Genomic DNA, 6,578 nt, shown 5'->3' on the forward strand with positions numbered 1-6,578 from the left:
GGGATTCACCGGATAAAACCCGACCCCTGTTGAGGGATCCACCTGTTGACCCTAAAAACAGTGTTAATATAATATTTGATTTTACAGCCTGCAATGAAGGCTTTTCAAAGTAATTTTTCATGTTTTTTTAAGTTACTGTAATTATATATTATATAAACAGTACTTCTGAATTGTTAAAAGTAACATTTTCAATATCAAACTTTAAGAAGTTGCATTTTTGACATTTTTTAGTTGTTACTTTGTAATATATTCGGGTATAAATAGAGATGACAATAGGACAAGTATTGATAATTACAGTCGCACACTTTATCATTATGTGTTAATGTTTAGAATTAGATCCACCATTTGTAACATGAATTTATACAAACACACTTAAGTAGGAATTTATCGTATATAAATATACAACAAACAACAAAGCCAACCTTGTTTACAAGATATTATATACAATCATAAAAGAAAGAATAATGAATAATATAAAGTTATATGCTATACTAAATTTCCTCAACATGAAATGTTGTTAGATCCGTAACTTATTGCTCGTAAGCTTGAATCGGATAGATTCGTCATCCATGGGCGAGCACCTAACTCTCCCACGGCCTTGAGATTATAGGCATAAGATGGCCATCTTACATCCATCCCGATCCCACACCCTGTCGCAACGCCCATTCTTGCCATCTTTGCACTCCTTTCAAGCACCAACAGACTTGAAAATGTCGAATAACTGTTTCCCACAAACACATCCGCCCTTGAACAAACTTCATAATCAATCGCAGCCTGAATCAGATACGGATGCTTCTTGTAAATCTCCATCACACCGAGTTTCTTCTTTTCAACTGCCACCAGCCCCTCCCTCCAACCATTCAAAATCGAGCCATCTTCGACTAGTGCATCGGCTACAGCAAGGTAAACAACCGTTGGCATTTTCAGGCCTGGGATGTTGGCCACTCTACTCATGATCTCATCTCTACTACTACAAATCTCGGACACATTCGATCTCTGTTCCATTTTCTTGCAATGTATCATCCAATCTTTTTCAATCCTCATATGAACCGCTACATATCCATTCGTCTTTGATTCACTTCCCTTCTCTCTAATCTTAGCTACAACTTTATCAACTTCTTTCGAAATCTCGTCCACTAAAACTAAGCACTCAAACACCCTAGCATAATCCTTAACCGGAAAATGATCATGCCATAAAAACGGGTTCTTTCCATCTATTCGAATCGTCTCAAACTCATCATGATTCTTGCTCAATTCCTTAAGTTGATCAAGATCTCGCTCAACCGTCCATCTTCTGCCACTACCCTTTTGAACCACAAGAATATCGCTACGATTCTTGAGATCCGAATATCGACCCAATTCGACATACCCTTTACAAAGCGAATTAAATTTCTCAAACTGAAACACCTTATCGAACGAAACAGGTTGCAACTGATCGATTTCTTTGTAAAACAAAGTCGCACTTAGCCTCGGCATGAGAAGAGTTCTGTTAAGAAATCTTGCAGTTAAACAAGCTCTTGCAAAGGCAATCTTTTGGTTGTTTAGTCCCCATACAATCTGGGGAACCTCTAAATACTTCATTCTAGATTTGAATTGTAACGGGTCGTGTTCAGTCTGACCGAATTTACATGATTCAGGGAGTAAAAGGGTGCGAATGATCAAGGCCATTAAGAACAATAACATGAGTTTGGAGAGTACAGAACTAAAATGCAGCCCAAACAATCTCAAATGCTTGAATACCATTTGAGATTTAATATTTGAAACCAAACTCAAACAATGAAACATATTAACATAGCATAATAATATTAAAAATTTAAAAGTCTCACCTTAAACAGAATCTTGGTCAGAATTTCATCAATTTAAAGTTTTAAACCCAAACCAGATTCAGTTGCATGCAATCAGACACTTTCTCTGACACACAAACAGAGAGTGGAATATTATTATCTGGGAAGAAGACTAATTAAAGAAATGAAGAATTAATAGAAAAAAAAAATGATCTAATATAGATCAGGAAGAAGAAATGAAAATGAAAATGAAAATGGAAATTATGTTGGTAATAATGAAAAAGAAAAAGATATATCCCTTGATTTCAAAGCAAAGAAAAGAAAAGAAAAGAAAAGAAGGCTAAAGCATAGGAAGAATATGGTTACAGAATACAAAAATAGGAAATAAGATGTAAAGTTGGTCATAAAGAGAAGAGCCAATAATACCCCAAAGACAAGGGAAATGGGTGACTAATAATAATATGATTAAATGAGCGGCGATAATATTGATGGAGGTGTAAATACACATGGAAGTACAGGGTGTGCAACTTCTAGCGCAACTCTTTATGAAGATTCATGGAATTATTGTCTTCTCATCTGTTTCGCCCAATCTCATGCCACTATCCCACTTTCTATCACATATAATGTTTTTGAACAACTATATTATATTCTGTTTTCATTATACAATAAACTAAATATATTTTTTTAACCAAGTGAAACTAAATTGATCCTTAATTTTGTTTATTTATAAAATATCCTCTGCTGTTTGTACCTTTTTTTTCACATATTCGGTATATTTACATCACAACTTATATATTAATAATAATAATAATAATAATAAAAAGATAAACAAAGTTCATTACCACATCACATATGGTATAATTAAAAAAGAGAAAATTCCCAAAATAGCCCATTTATAGAATGTGGTTCCAAGTTTGTCCTCCCAAATTCAAGTTCCCAACTTTGTCTCTTTGGTATCTCGTCGCCGGCGACATGTTAGCGAACACCGACGATGTGTTAACATAACATAGGGTTGACGATGCCTTATGTTGCTAACATAGGGTAGCAGCGATGCGTTAATGTTTAAAGCAGGGGTTCCACGATGCGTTAGTTGATAACGCATCGCTGCTACCCTATGTTAGCAACATAAACGCATCGTCAACTCTATGTTATGTTAACACATCGTCGGTGTTCGCTAACATGTCGCCGGCAACGAGATACGTTTATGTTGCTAACATAGGTAGCAGCGATGCGTTATCAACTAACGCATCGTGGAACCCCTACTTTAAACATTAACGCATCACTGCTACCATATGTTAGCAACATAACGCATTGTCAACCCTATTTTATGTTAACACATCGTCGGTGTTCGCTAACATGTCGTCGGCGACGAGATACCAAAGGGAAAAATATGAGAACTTAAATTTGAGGGGACAAACTTGGAATCACATTATATAAATTGGTCATTTTAGGGATTTTTCCATTAAAAAATCAAAAGCTTTCATCCTAACAGATTATTTTCCATCCAGTGAGAGATTGCCACATAGCTTTTCTTGGGCGCGAAGGGGCGCGAACACCGGCCCCTGGGCGAATTTTGGGCTAAAATGGGCGGGGGCGAGGTTTTCTCCTCGCCTGGAAGAAGGGGCAAAATGTGTGGTGGTGGGGCCGGCATGTATGGATGTGTGTGTGTATTATATACATATATATATTATATATATATATATATATATATATATATATTATATTACAAGTTGTAGGCCCTACACCATTACACCTAAAAACAAATTCTTACCCCTTGCTGACTGGACATCACACGGCGCAATTCGCCCCTAATTGTAGCCCCTCCACTACGCATAGCCTAATGGCCTTCATTAGCATGTTACTTGTTATCAAGTACCCAACAGGTACCTATTCATTAGTGGCAACTTTAAAAAATTTCTTTAAACGTTTTTGTTTTATATTTCCATTTTATAGAAGATATAATATTCTATAAAATCTAACAAGTTCATAAAAAGAAATCTCAAATTAATATATTTGTATTGGAATAACTACATATCTATTAAACCAATTTGGTTTTATTAACTTTGCCAATTCTTGAGCATGACATTAGTTTAGGAAACATGGTGTAATTTACGAATAGTGTAATTTTCGGTAAAAAAAAAAGGTTGTGATTCACATGTTCTAATGACTTATTTATTTCTTTGAATAAAATAATTAATAAAGAAATGAAATATGATATATGGTAAGTTGATTATCTTATGCAAGTTCATTTGATTAGAAGTGTATGATTATGCCACTACCAAATAAACAAATGCAGTTTATAAACTTGTAAGGGTATCTAGGGCGTTTGTGGCTTCATCATTCATGTTATTACGGTTTGATGATACCAAAGATGAGAAAGAGAGAGATTTTTACGGCCTTAACCAATCACATGCATTTCTTTTTATATATGTATATTTTAAATTTTTATTGTTGTTTTTCATTAATCTTAATACAGTCATAATAAATTTCCATTAACTTCTAACTCTATACATCCATAAATTTCCATACACTCCCTAAAATTTTGTTATTTAAGTTCATGGAATATTTCAAATATATTTTTTATAACCACAATAGTTATTGAACTATGCTGATATAAGAATCGATCTCTCTTTTTACGATGGACACATGCTATATCCATAGTTAGCAAATAAACTATCTGAAATAAAAAAGAAGATAACATGTCATTCTATGTGATGGAATTTATGCCTTTTTAACAAAGTTAAATACCTAACAATCTCATCCAAGTCCCTAAAATAGCCAATACAATTATATTAAACAAGTAATATATATAATATAAAATTGACATAATGAGTAACATGCTCAATCAATAATATCACGTTATATTAAACGTTTTATGGTTCGGCGGAACCTCATGTGATTCTTATATTTGTTGCCCCATGTGAACTGATAATGGTTTACATGAATATTCTATCAAAGAGTTTAATGTAATACACTTTATTTTACCTTTTTACATAATAAATTTATATTGTTTTTGAGTGCGGCTCAATATTTTTGAGAGGGTCAAGCGTAACAAAAATTTAGGACAATTTTTTTTGTATCATCAATACATACGTTTCTATTTTCTCCGGACTTGAACATGCAGTAACAACATAATCTGTTTTTTTAGTTAGGTTTAGATACATGAGTTAATGTTACTTGAGAAAAGAGCCTAATTTGTAAGTTGTATGTTATTTAACCTTTTTATTTATAAAAACTAATATGATTTTTTATAAAAGAATGTAAACTCTCTTAATTTAAAAAGAACGCTCTTCAAAAAGATTTAAACAAGTATAGAAAAAAAATATTTTTTTAAAACAAGAAAAACAATGTTTATTAGATAAGAAAAAAATGTTTTTCTAAATAAGAAAAAATATGTTTTTATTAAAGGCTTTTAAATATACATAAAAAGATAAATAGAAAAAAAAGTTGTTAAATAAAAATAGAATAAAAATGCTTTTATAAAAATAATAATGATAATAAAAGATAACAAAATGACAAAAAAAAAAACAACAAAAAGGTCTAATTCGTATTAATGTAAAAACTAAGGGAGATGGTATATTTAGTAAAAATGGATGTGTGTGGGATACGTTTAGCAGCATCCATAAGATAACTTCAAAGTGTATAAGATTCAACGGGAAACAAACCTAGTCTTTTTTAGAAAGGGGGGGGGGGGATAAAAAAACTAGTAACCCGAAGATAATTCAACATATAAGATTCAATAAAAGAAAATTAGTTCTTTTTAACGGAGATGATAGAACAAACTTGTAAGCATAAGAAAATGGTTGAACAAACAAATCAAAATTTTGAAAATGCATAATCTTGGTAATCAAAATGGAAACCAACCAGCAAAGAGACTAATGCAATCTAAGTGAAAAGACAAAACCATATTACAATCTCTCTTCAAATTGAGTGTAATAAAACTGAAAAGAACAACAGCCAACATATGTTACATTTTAAAAATAAGCAATCATATTGGATAAAAAAAAACATATGATTGAAACATTGGTAAAGGGATTCGATCTGTGGGTTCTTAAAAATTTGCAGGCCCAAAACTAGGGCGTAATTTTTTAACTGTATTGGGCCGGCCTGTAGATTACATTTATTTAAATAAATCATATTACATTAAAGACCATATAAATCGTATATGGCAAAAGACGTCTTTTATGTTTGCACGCTTTTTCAATGGACGTTCTTTTATGTTTGCACGGTTTTTCAATGGACGTTCTTTAGCAAACTTAATGATAGAAAACATCCTTTATGCTTAAAAACTTTATCACGTTACGTCCTTTAACACTAACCCTGTTAATTTTTCAGGTTAAATCTGGCCATGTGCCTTACACACATGAGGGTACTTTTATAATTTTATTATCTAAAATATATAAAAATATAATTATCAATCTCTCTCTCCCTCTTCTCTCTCTCTACTCTTTTCCCTCTCTACAACACAAAACCCACCAGACCACCGTTGCACACCGCACCTGCAACCCATCAAGATCCAATCTTTAACCCTCAAAACCCAGCATCAGCCATGGTACCTCGGAGATACAACGGAGACACCGAACAAACCCCACCACCGTCACCGGAGATACAGCGGTGGAGCCATGGTACCGCGGCGTATGATAGAGACCGTGGGGCCGGCTCGCCGCAGAAATCCGTGACCCGTGGAAGACCCGTCGCGTGTGTACAACGCGGCCGCCGTGTCTCATTGTGGTGTCAAGGCTAAGACGAACTTTCCGGTGGCCGGAGATCAATAACCCAAATTTATTTGTAAAC

The 6,578-nt window shown here is 33.6% G+C and overlaps 1 pseudogene; it reads right to left on the reverse strand.

Moving 5' to 3' along the window:
* Positions 1–371: 371 nt before the first annotated feature.
* LOC143576353 (O-fucosyltransferase 23 pseudogene) lies at positions 372–1,967 on the reverse strand (annotated as a pseudogene).
* Between the last annotated feature and the right edge of the window lie 4,611 nt (positions 1,968–6,578).

This window comes from Bidens hawaiensis, unplaced genomic scaffold (genome assembly GCF_021521415.1).
Source record: "Bidens hawaiensis isolate Kalapana, Puna unplaced genomic scaffold, B.hawaiensis_p1.1 tig00028074_1, whole genome shotgun sequence".
Taxonomy (NCBI): Eukaryota; Viridiplantae; Streptophyta; class Magnoliopsida; order Asterales; family Asteraceae; genus Bidens; species Bidens hawaiensis.